General features: G+C 38.2%; 1 protein-coding gene across 1 annotated transcript in view; it reads right to left on the reverse strand.

The window, feature by feature from the left end:
- Positions 1-13,573, reverse strand: part of LOC128656088 (alpha-1,4-N-acetylglucosaminyltransferase-like) — a 176,237-nt gene that overhangs the window by 52,205 nt on the left and 110,459 nt on the right. The window lies entirely within an intron of this gene.

The following is a 13,573-nucleotide window of genomic DNA, read 5'->3' on the forward strand; positions in this document are numbered from 1 at the left end:
TGCCTAATACTTATGCACACCTGATATAGGGTGTTGATGTCATTAGACCACACCCCTTCTCATTACAGAGATGCACATCACCTAATATGCTTAATTGGTAGTAGGCTTTCGAGCCTATACAGCTTGGAGTAAGACAACATGCATAAAGAGGATGATGTGGTCAAAATACTCATTTGCCTAATAATTCTGCACTCCCTGTAGATAGATAGAGGATAGATAGATAAAGAAATAGAAAGATATATAGATACATAGATAGATAGATAAATGATAAATAAATAGATAGATGATAGAAAGATATATATATATATATATATACAGTATATGAGACGTTCCTCATGTGCATATGTATATGTAGATACACAAAGATAGACATATCCAAAGTGAGTAAACCTGTGGCTTAAACAGTAATAAATGGTGCCTATATTTGCTCACCTGTTAGATCACAGGGTCCAGTGATCAACGTTGTACAACTTTCTTGATATTTCTATCCAGTATTAACTCATATTCCAAAAATTAATAAATAAATAAAAATTATAAAGTACCCAGACAGTCTGGTTATAGACTGAAAAGGAGTTGTAGGACTATCCCTCTGATTCCACTCCGTATGATTGGACAGAGAGTGGATAGAAAGGATATTCCACTTTATTATGAGCTTATATCCGTGTAAAATATATGAAATAAAAAATAGTATTTTATTAAGATGTTTAATTAAAATGTTTTATTTATAAACAATTCAATGGTCCTAAATAAAATTGAAGATAGATACGTAAAAATTATATATTTATAATAATATAAAAAGTATGTAATTGGGGTATGTGATACATGGATAGAGATGACAGATAGAGAGATAGATTGATGATAGATAAATAGATCGATTGATCGATCGATAGATGATAGATAAATAGATCATTTATAGATAGATTGATAGATATATAAATAGATACATGATAGATAAATAGATAGAAATAGATAGATAGATGATAGATAGATAGATAATTAGTAGATAGATAAATAGATTGAAAGATAGTTAGAGACATATGATATATAGATAGATAGAGGATAGATAGATAAAGAAATAGAAAGATATATAGATACATAGATAGATAGATAAATGATAAATAAATAGATAGATGATAGATTGATATATATATATATATATATACAGTATATGAGACGTTCCTCATGTGCATATGTAGATGTAGATACACAAAGATAGACATATCCAAAGTGAGTAAACCTGTGGCTTAAACAGTAATAAATGGTGCATATATTTGCTCACCTGTTAGATCACAGGGTCCAGTGATCAACGTTGTACAACTTTCTTGATATTTCTATCCAGTATTAACTTATATTCCAAAAATTAATAAATAAATAAAAATTATAAAGTACCCAGACAGTCTGGTTATAGACTGAAAAGGAGTTGTAGGACTATCCCTCTGATTCCACTCCGTATGATTGGACAGAGAGTGGATAGAAAGGATATTCCACTTTATTATGAGCTTATATCCGTGTAAAATATATGAAATAAAAAATAGTATTTTATTAAGATGTTTAATTAAAATGTTTTATTTATAAACAATTCAATGGTCCTAAATAAAATTGAAGATAGATACGTAAAAATTATATATTTATAATAATATAAAAAGTATGTAATTGGGGTATGTGATACTAAAACCAATGTTAAAAACAAATGTATACAGACAAAAAATGCATTCCCTAAACAAGAACGACTGGAACTTGAAATTTACAAACACCTGGAGCAAGAGAGAAATAAACTTTCTGGATATCATTTTTTTCATTGAAAATTAAAGGATAGAAACAAAAATCTATACCAAGGACACTGACACCAATGGCTATCTTCATGCCACCAGCAATCATCACAAGAAATGGATAAATAATATCCCATATGGTCAATTCCAGCGTATTAAACGAAACTGCTCAAAGAATGAAGATTTTGAAGAAACAGCATCAACTCTAAAACAGAAGTTCTACAGTAAAAAATATAATTGAAAGACGGTGGACAAGGCCTATGAAAAAGTAAGCCAGGTGGAAAGAGAGGAACTATTAAAACCAAAAAACAAAGAGAATATAGGGGAAAAATGGTGACATAACAATTTTTCCATCCAATCAAACACCTAGGTTTATAACCACTTATAACAGTGGAGCCAAAGATATTGAAAAGATACTAAATAGACACTGGCACCTCCTAAAAAGAGACCCTCTCGTAAAAGAGACACTACCAGAAAAAACAAAAATTACGTATAAGAAAAACATTAATCTTAAAAACATATTGGCACCAACCAGATCCATTTGTTTATGCCTGATGAAACGACCAGTTTACGGTCGAGAAACGCGTAGCAGTGTTTTTATGGATTAAAGATTGTTTTTATTCTACGGAAGTTGTCCTTTGTTTTATCTTGCCTTGGAAGGGCTAGCGAATCTGATTCACACTGCAGCCCAGAAAGACTATTCATTACAGAAGTCCATCTACCTTTACCAGGGTTCTACAGGAATCTTAAAAACATATTGGCACCAACTAAATTAAAGACAAAAAATACGCTTAAACAGGACAATTGGATCACAGCAAAAACAAAAGGATTTTATAATGCAACAGAAAAAATTGTGTATGCTGTGAACATGTCAGCAAGAACAGGGAAGAAAACAGATGGATCATGGATGGGGAGAACAACAAATATGAAATTGAGAGCTTCATGAATTATAAATCAGAATACGTTATATACCAACTAACCTGTAGCTGTAATAAAATTCATATAGGAAGGACAAAGAGAACTCTGAAAACAAGATGCCTTGAACATATAAAAAACATCACCAGTGACAAACCAGAATATGGCATTGGGACCCATTTTGAAGAATTCCATAACAAAAATGTGAGGAACTAACAATTAAGGCAATTGAACATATACCACACATAGTAAGGGGAAATAGACTGCTACATTTAAGAAAAAGGGAGACCTACTGGATCTATAAGTTACTAACCAGAAAACCATATGGTCTGAATACAGATATAGATTTAGCAGTTCTACAACTTCCGTAGAATAAAAACAATCTTTAATACATAAAAACACTGCTACGCGTTTCTCGACTGTAAACTGGTCGTTTCATCAGGCATAAACAAATGATGAGATCCATTTGTTTATGCCTGATGAAACGACCAGTTTACGGTCGAGAAACGCGTAGCAGTGTTTTTATGGATTAAAGATTGTTTTTATTCTACGGAAGTTGTCCTTTGTTTTATCTTGCCTTGGAAGGGCTAGCGAATCTGATTCACACTGCAGCCCAGAAAGACTATTCATTACAGAAGTCCATCTACCTTTACCAGGGTTCTACAGGAATTTACCTGCCTTTGCCAAGGTGCAGAGGTATCACGGATCCTTCAGTGTGCTAACCACTGCGAGTGTTAGTCTGCCAGAGAGCACCGGTCAAAGAACGGTGCATCTACTTTCGGTAAGCCTTTTTGAAATTGTTCATCTTGCTCCTGCCCAGACGTTATTACGCTATGTGGCGCCCTCTTTTCCATTTCTAATTTTACAGAATCTTCTCACCGAGGACCAGAGGAGCTGCCGCTTCAGACACTTGTTCTTCTCAATTTGAGTCTATTTGCATACATCCATCTACACCCGTTCGCTGACGGTTTGTGTACAGACTTGGTTATATTTCATTTAGCGCACCCCTCTTTTTGGTTTCCCTCATTGGGGATCCATCTTTGACTTTTAAACATATGCGATGTTCGATCCGCCCCCTATTCGTCATCATTGAGTAATACTTTGACCCTGTACCTCACAGTCAGCAGGCACATTCCAGCCAATCAGCAGCAGACCCTCCTTCCCAGACCCTCCTACCTCCTGGATAGCATCCATTTTAGATTAATTCGGAAGCTGCATTGTTAGTGAGAGGAGGGACAGTGTAGCTGCTGCTGATTTAGTAGGGAAATCTGTAGCTAGGCTAGTGTATTCAGTGTCCACTACAGTCCTGAAGGACTCATCTGATCTCTGCTGTAAGGACAGCACCCCAAAAAGCCCTTTTTAGGGCTGCTTTTTTTTTTCCTGTGTAATCTAATTGCAGTTGCCTGCCTGCCAGCGTGTGTGTGTTAGGCTCACAGAGTATACTGTGCCCACTTGCCCAGTGCCACCACTCATATCTGGTGTAACAGTAGTGTAGATTTAAAAAAAAACAACACTTTTTTGACTGTGTTAAATAATAGCAGTCAGTTTCCTTCACACGTGTGCGTTTAAGTGCCTGCCTGCCAGGGCACAGTGTCACCCCAGTGCAACTCATATCTGGTGTAACAGTAGTGTAGATTTTAAAAAAACAACACTTTTTTGACTGTGTTAAATAATAGCAGTCAGTTTCCTTCACACGTGTGCGTTTAAGTGCCTGCCTGCCAGGGCACAGTGTCACCCCAGTGCAACTCATATCTGGTGTAACAGTAGTGTAGATTTAAAAAAACACTTTTTTGACTGTGTTAAATAATAGCAGTCAGTTTCCTTCACACGTGTGCGTTTAAGTGCCTGCCTGCCAGGGCACAGTGTCACCCCAGTGCAACTCATATCTGGTGTAACAGTAGTGTAGATTTAAAAAAACAACACTTTTTTGACTGTGTTAAATAATAGCAGTCAGTTTCCTTCACACTTGTGCGTTTAAGTGCCTGCCTGCCAGGGCACAGTGTCACCCCAGTGCAACTCATATCTGGTGTAACAGTAGTGTAGATTTAAAAAAAACAACACTTTTTTGACTGTTTTAAATAATAGCAGTCAGTTTCCTTTACACGTGTGCGTTTACGTGCCTGCCTGCTAGGGCACAGTGTCACCCCAGTGCAACTCATATCTGGTGTAACAGTAGTGTAGATTTAAAAAAAACAACACTTTTTTGACTGTGTTAAATAATAGCAGTCAGTTTCCTTCACACGTGTGTGTTTAAGTGCCTGCCTGCCTGCCAGGGCACAGTGTCACCCCAGTGCAACTCATATCTGGTGTAACAGTAGTGTAGATTTAAAAAAAAAAAAAACACTTTTTTGACTGTGTTAAATAATAGCAGTCAGTTTCCTTCACACGTGTGCGTTTAAGTGCCTGCCTGCCTGCCTGCCTGCCTGTCTGCCAGGGCACAGTGTCACCCCAGTGCAACTCATATCTGGTATAACAGTAGTGTAGATTTAAAAAAAAAAACACTTTTTTGACTGTGTTGAATAATAGCAGTCAGTTTCCTTCACACGTGTGCGTTTCAGTGCCTGCCTGCCAGGGCACAGTGTCACCCCAGTGCAACTCATATCTGGTGTAACAATAGTGTACATACCTGATGTTTTAAAGCACGTTATTCCAAACAATTTAGGAATGTTAGGTGATTTATGCCCTTTATGGATTAAAACCAGACTCTGCTTCAACTATGTAATTTTCCATGGGAGTTTTGCCATGGATCCCCCTCCGGCATGCCACAGTCCAGGTGTTAGTACCCTTGAAACAACTTTTCCATCACTATTGTGGCCAGAAAGAGTCCCTGTGGGTTTTAAAATTCGCCTGCCTATTGAAGTCTATGGCGGTTCGCCCCGGTTTGCCCGTTTGTGAACAGCTGTGGAAGTTCGCGTTCGCCGTTCGCAAACACAAAATTTTAGGTTCGCGACATCACTATTTAGCAGCTTTCCTCTAAATAAAATACACATTAATCTCGGAACCAACATTTTAAAATGGAAGAATTATAACTACTCATTCATTGTATTTATTTATTTATTTATTTATGTATTTATTATATAAATTTTCAGTTACTACATCCAAGATGGCGTCCCTCAAATTCCGATTGGCTTATAGGATTCTATCAGCTAATCGGAATTAAGGTAGGAAAAATCTGATTGGCTGATTGAAAAAGCCAATCAGATTCAAGTTCAATCTAACCAGGTAAAATAGCTATTAAATAGTTATTTACTATTTAATAGTTACCTAGTTAAAATAATTACAAAATTACCTGTAAAATAAATCCTAACCTAAATTACAATTAAACCTAACACTACACTATCAATAAATTAATTAACTAAACTACCTACAATTACCTACAATTAAATCAACTAAACTAAATTACAAAAAAAAACAAACACTAAATTACAGAGAATAAAAAAAGATTACAAGAATTTTAAACTAATTACACCTACTCTAAGCCCCCTAAAAAAATAACAAAGCCCCCCAAAATAAAAAAATGCCCTACCCTAATCTAAAATAAAAAGTTAACAGCTCTATTACCTTACCAGTCCTTAAAAGGGCTTTTTGCGGGGCATGACCCAAAGAAATCAGCTCTTTTGCCTGTAAAAAAACATACAATACCCCCCCAACATTACAACCCACCACCCACATACCCCTAATCTAACCCACCCAAACCCCCCTTAAAAAAACCTAACACTAAGCCCCAGAAGATTTTCCTACCTTGTCTTCACCCAGCCGGGTACCATCCGATCCATCCAGAAGAGGGTCTGAAGTCTTCATCCTATCCGGCCAGAAGAGGTCCTCCAGAGGGTCGGAAGTCATCATCCAGGCGGCCTCTTCTATCTTCTTCCATCCGGAGCGGAGCGGGTCCATCTTGAAGCAGCCGGCGTGGATCCATCCTCTTCTAACGATGTCCTAACACCGAATGAAGGTTCCTTTAAATGACTTCATCCAAGATGGCGTCCCTCAAATTCTGATTGGCTGATAGGATTGTATCAGCCAATCGGAATTAAGGTCGGAAATATCTGATTGGCTGATTGAATCAGCCAATCAGATTCAAGTTCAATGGGATGGGCTGAGCCAATCAGATTGAGCTTGCATTCTATTGGCTGTTCCGTTCCTGTACCTTAATTCCGATTGGCTGATAGAATCCTATCAGCCAATCGAAATTCGAGGGACGCCATCTTGGATGACGTCATTTAAAGGAACCTTCATTCAGACTTAGGACGTCGTTAGAAGAGGATGGATCCGCGTCGGCTGCTTCAAGATGGTCCTGCTCCGTGCCGGATGAAAGAAGATAGAAGATGCCGCTTGGATGAAGATGTTTGCTGGTCCGGATCTCCTCTTCTTGCCGGATAGGATGAAGACTTCAGAGCCTCTTCTGGACCTATTCTTGCCGGATAGGATGAAGACTTCGGACCCTCTTCTGGACGGATCGGTGACACCCGGCGTGGTGAAGACAAGGTAGGAAGATCTTCAGGGGCTTAGTGTTAGGTTTTTTAAGGGGGGTTTGGGTTAGAGTAGGGGTATGTGGGTGGTGGGTTGTAATGTTGGGGGGGTATTGTATGTTTTTTTACAGGCAAAAGAGCAGATTTCTTTGGGACATGCCCTGCAAAAGGCCCTTTTAAGGGCTGGTAAGGTAAAAGAGCTGTAAAATATTTATTTTAGAATAGGGTAGGGCATTTTTTTATTTTGGGGGGCTTTGTTATTTTTTTAGGGGGCTTAGAGTAGGTGTAATTAGTTTAAAATTCTTGTAATCTTTTTTTTTTGTAATTTAATGTTTGTTCGTTTTTGTAATTTAGTGTTTGTTTTTTTTGTAATTTAGTTTAGTTGATTTAATTGTAGATAATTATAGATAGTTTATTTAATAATTTATTGATAGTGTAGTGTTAGGTTTAATTGTAACTTAGGTTAGGATTTATTTTACAGGTAATTTTGTAATTATTTTAACTAGGTAACTATTAAATAGTTATTAACTATTTAATAGCTATTGTACCTGGTTAAAATAAATACAAAGTTGCCTGTAAAATAAATATTAATCCTAAAATAGCTACAATATAATTATTCGTTATATTGTAGCTATATTAGCGTTTATTTTACAGGTAAGTATTTAGTTTTAAATAGGAATACTTTAGTTAATAAGATTTATTTTATTTCGTTAGATTTAAATTATATTTAATTTAGGGGGGTGTTAGGGTTAGACTTAGCTTTAGGGGTTAATACATTTATTAGAGTAGCGGCGAGGTTAATAAGCTTTAGGGGTTAATACTTGAAGTTAGGTGTCGGCGATGTTAGGGAGGGCAGATTAGGGGCTTATACTATATATTATAGGGTTTTTGAGGTGGGAGTGAGGCGGATTAGGGGTTAATACATTTATTATAGTAGCAGTTAGGTCCGGTCGGCAGATTAGGGGTTAATAAGTATAGGTAGGTAGCGGCGACGTTGGGGGGGGCAGATTAGGGGGTAATAAATATTATGTAGGGGGTCGGCGATGTTAGGGGCAGCAGATTAGGGGTACATAGGGATAATGTAGGTTGCGGCGGTGTGCGGTCGGCAGATTAGGGGTTAAAAAAAAATAATAGAGTGGCAGCGATGTGGGGGAGCCTCGGTTTAGGGGTGCATAGGTAGTTTATGGGTGTTAGTGTACTTTAGAGCACAGTAGTTAAGAGCTTTATGATCCGGCATTAGCCCAGAAAGCTCTTAACTCCTGGCTTTTTTTCTGCGGCTGGAGTCTTGTCATTAGATTTCTAACGCTAACTTCAGCCAAGACTCTAAATACCAGCGTTAGAAAGATCCCATTGAAAAGATAGGATACGCAATTGACGTAAGGGGATCTGCGGTATGGAAAAGTTGCGGCTGGAAAGTGAGCGTTAGACCCTTTCCTGACTGACTCTAAATACCAGCGGGCGGACAAAACCAGCGTTAGGACCCCCTAACGCTGGTTTTGACGGCTAACGCAGAACTCTAAATCTAGGCGTAAGGGATTAACTTAGTATATATCTTATAAAATATTTGGAATAATACTTGTACAATAACATATAGGGTTGATAATACACCACTTATCCATAGTGACATTTTCTATATACATATAAAAAGTTTTTTATATTTAAATAAAAAATCCATATATATTTTATTTTCTATATTTATAGACTTTTTCCACATTATCCATTTGAACCCCAAAGAAAGTTTTTTAACTACGAAAGACACATTTCTACAATGCTAAGCCATCCGCTTTTTTCCTCGTCTAAATTGACAAATAATCAATCTATTAATTAGGCAGGGCTGTTATAATTAATTTCCTTGATTGGAAATCGCTTGGCTATTTAAGTGCCATTAAGATGGCAACAGATCTCAAGCCTCTGATGAAGTGAGCTGATACGCTCACGAAACGCGCAAGGCACGTGATGCATGTTCGTGACGTCACTTTCGGATATCCGACTACACTGTTCGGTTCTTACACACCAGCAGACCCACTCGCTAACAGCTATTTTTAGCTATTCTTACACCACATTCATTCATCATTTTTTCTCAAGTGTGTGTTTTTATAGGGTTTTTCAAAATGTCAACTCTATGCTTTCTATCCACATAACGCTTTTATTATAGCCTCCTCTCAGTACTATATATATAATACAATATATAACACATCCATGCATTTTATGTCTGTATACATTTGTTTTTAACATTAGTTTTAGTATCATATACCCCAATTACATACTTTTTATATTATTATATATATATAATTTTTACGTATCTATTTTCAATTTTATTTAGGACCATTGAATTGTTTATTAATAAAACATTTTAATAAAACATCTTAATAAAATACTATTTTTTATTTAATATTTTTTACACGGATATAAGCTCATAATAAAGTGGAATATCCTATGTCAGGGGCCTGAATACTGTGAGTAAGAGAAGCCTTCTATCCAGAACCTTGCGTTTTCACAAGGCCGATGTGGCCTTCCTTCAGGAGACGCACTTTCTAGCTGACTCTCCCCCTTCACATATTTCTAGGGATTTCCCAGTTTTGGAGGCAGCCTCCTTCTCTAAAAAAGCTAGAGGTGTAGCCATCCTTGTCCACAAAAGAGTGGCATATGAGCCCCTTCTGGTGATCAAAGATCCTCAAGCGAGATACCTTATCCTTGTGTGTAACCTGGACCATGTTACCTACACATTGGTTTCGATTTACCTGAAAAAACACCTTACAGCCTAGCTGCCTAAATTTTTTTTTATATCAAGTTGACAAGTTTAAACAGGGTAGGGTGTTCCTGGGGGGAGATATGAACATGGTGTGGAACAGCGGGCTAGATAGGAAAATGAGCTTACTCAGGAAGAGTTCTTCTAGGCTTAACCCAACTAGCCGTAGGTTTAGAGAGCTTATGTCCCAGTTTAACTATTTCGACATATGGAGGTCCCTACACCATTTAGATAAGGACTACACCCACTTTTCCCACCCCCATTCTAAGTTCTCTAGACTTGATTACATTTTTTGCCACCCTAACGCCCTAGATCCAATACTTACCATAAGTATTCGCACCTGCCCATGGTCTGACCATGACCAAGTCATTATGGACCTAGACTCTAGACACACTACCAGGTGTAGAGCCACCTGGAGGTTACCCCATCACCTCTTATCAGACATCCCTTTCAGGGAGGAAATTAGAAAGGAGATTTGTTTTACCCTCCACATTAATGCCACCCCAGATATTAGCGATGACATGATATGGGGGGCATTTAAGGCCACTACTCGAGGTCTCTTCATATGCAATCAGGCCCACCTTAGAAAGCAAGCAGGCATTTCCTTGTCCCAAGCTTACTGTATGTTACACGTTCTTGAACTCCAAAGACGCACCTCAGACACAACAGACTGTGACTCAGAGATTAAGGACCTCAGAGGGCATATATGTCATTTAGAATTTGCCAAAACACAAACCAATCTCCTTAGATTAAAGCAATTTATGTACACAAAAGGCAACAAAGCAGACCCTTTACTCACCAACAAGCTTAGGCAGCGCACTGGTGCTTCTCGCATCCATGAGATTAAGCAGGGCACACAATCCTTCAGACTCCCTTACTTGATTGGCCAACAGACAATACATTTTATTCCGAACTATATAGCATTAAAGATGAGATGACGCCCCGTCATGCTCCCATGGAAACCATAGGCCCATTCCTGCGCTCCTTGAAACTTCCCACTCTAGAAGAAGCCCATATTGAAAGTATCGATACCCCAATTACACATCAGGAAGTCAAAAAGGTTATTCAAAATTTGAAACCTCTTAAATCCCCTGGTCCAGATGGTTTCACAGCAATCTTCTACAAGACTTACATTAAGGAGATAGCTCCCATCCTTACCAGATTTTATAACCTAGTAATGGACAAAGGGAAATTTGATAGCGAATTCCTTGAGGCCTCCATCATTGCAATCCCCAAACCCAATAAAGATCAAACGTTATGTGCTAATTACAGGCCCATTTAACTCATTAACACTGATGTTAAAATATATTCCAAAATACTTGCAAATAGGTTTGCAAAACTGCTCCAGCCCTTATTAACCCTGACCAAGTTGGTTTTATCCCTGGGAGGGAGGGTCCAGATAACACCAGGAGACTACTCAACATTCTACTAGAGGCTAAGAGACTTAATAAACCACTTGCGGTGCTCTCCTTGGACGCTGAAAAGGCGTTCAAACTTTCAAGTTCCCGACGCAGATTATCCAAGCTGAGCGGGCCCTAAGTTCAACCGATCCCCTTACGCCAATTGCGTATCCTATCTTTTCAATGGGATCTTCCTAACGCTGGTATTTAGAGTCTTCGCTGAAGTGAGCGGTAGACCCTCTACCGACAAGACTCCAGCCGCAGAAAAAAGTCAGGAGTTAAGAGCTGTATGGGCTAACGCCGGTTTATAAAGCTCTTAACTACTGTGCTCTAAAGTACTCTAACAACCATAAACTACATATGTACCCCTAAACCAAGGCCCACCCACATCGCCGCCACTATAATAAAAATTTTTAACCCCTAATCTGCCGACCGGACGCCGCCGCCACCTACATTATCCCTATGTACCCCTAATCTGCTGCCCCTAACATCGCCGACACCTACATAATATTTATTAACCCCTAATCTGCCCCCCCAACATCGCTGCTACCTTACCTACACTTATTAACCCCTAATCTGCCGACCGGACCTCGCCGCCACTATAATAAACGTATTAACCCCAAAACTGCCACACTTCCGCCTCGCAAACCCTATAATAAATTTTATTAACCCCTAATCTGCCCTCCCTAATATCTGCGACACCTAATTTCAAGTATTAACCCCTAATCTGCCGACCGGACCTCGCCGCTACTCTAATAAATGTATTAACCCCTAAAGCTAAGTTTAACCCTAACACCCCTCTAAGTTAAATATAATTTTATTCTAACGAAATAAATTAAATCTTATTAAAAAAATGAATCCTATTTAAAGCTAAATACTTACCTGTAAAATAAACCCTAATATAGCTACAATATAACTAATAATTATATTGTAGCTATTTTAGGATTTATATTTATTTTACAGGCAACTTTGTATTTATTTTAACCAGGTACAATAGCTATTATATAGTTATTTACTATTTAATAGCTACCTAGTTAAAATAATTACAAAATTACCTTTAAAATAAATCCTAACCTAAGTTACAATTAAACCTAACACTATACTATCAATAAATTAATTAACTAAACTACCTACAATTACCTACAATTAAATCAACTAAACTAAATTACAAAAAAAAAACAAACACTAAATTACAGAAAATAAAACAAAATTTATGCTTACCTGATAAATTCATTTCTCCTGTAGTGTGGTCAGTCCACGGGTCATCATTACTTCTGGGATATTATCTCCTCCCCTACAGGAAGTGCAAGAGGATTCACCCAGCAGAGCTGCTATATAGCTCCTCCCCTCTACGTCACCTCCAGTCATTCGACCAAAGGACCAACGAGAAAGGAGAAGCCCAAGGGTGTAGTGGTGACTGGAGTATAATCCAAAAATTTTTTAGCCTGCCATAAAAAACAGGGCGGGCCGTGGACTGACCACACTACAGGAGAAATGAATTTATCAGGTAAGCATAAATTTTGTTTTCTCCTGTTAAGTGTGGTCAGTCCACGGGTCATCATTACTTCTGGGATACCAATACCAAAGCAAAAGTACACGGATGACGGGAGGGACAGGCAGGCTCTTTATACGGAGGGAACCACTGCCTGAAGAACCTTTCTCCCAAAAACAGCCTCCGAAGAAGCAAAAGTGTCAAATTTGTAAAATTTGGAAAAAGTATGAAGAGAAGACCAAGTTGCAGCCTTGCAAATCTGTTCAACAGAAGCCTCATTCTTAAAGGCCCAAGTGGAAGCCACAGCTCTAGTAGAATGAGCTGTAATTCTTTCAGGAGGCTGCTGTCCAGCAGTCTCATAGGCTAATCGTATTATGCTACGAAGCCAAAAAGAGAGAGAGGTAGCCGAAGCTTTTTGACCTCTCCTCTGGCCAGAATAAACGACAAACAGGGAAGACGTTTGACGAAAATCCTTAGTTGCCTGTAGATAAAATTTCAGGGCACGGACTACATCTAGATTGTGTAGCAGACGTTCCTTCTTCGAGGAAGGATTAGGACACAAAGATGGAACAACAATCTCTTGATTGATATTCCTGTTAGTGACCACCTTAGGTAGGAACCCAGGTTTAGTACGCAGAACTACCTTGTCTGAATGAAAAATCAGATAAGGAGAATCACAATGTAAGGCAGATAACTCAGAGACTCTTCGAGCCGAGGAAATAGCCATTAAAAACAGAACTTTCCAAGATAACAACTTGATATCAATGGAATGAAGGGGT

This window comes from Bombina bombina, chromosome 4, assembly GCF_027579735.1.
Source record: "Bombina bombina isolate aBomBom1 chromosome 4, aBomBom1.pri, whole genome shotgun sequence".
Taxonomy (NCBI): domain Eukaryota; kingdom Metazoa; phylum Chordata; class Amphibia; order Anura; family Bombinatoridae; genus Bombina; species Bombina bombina.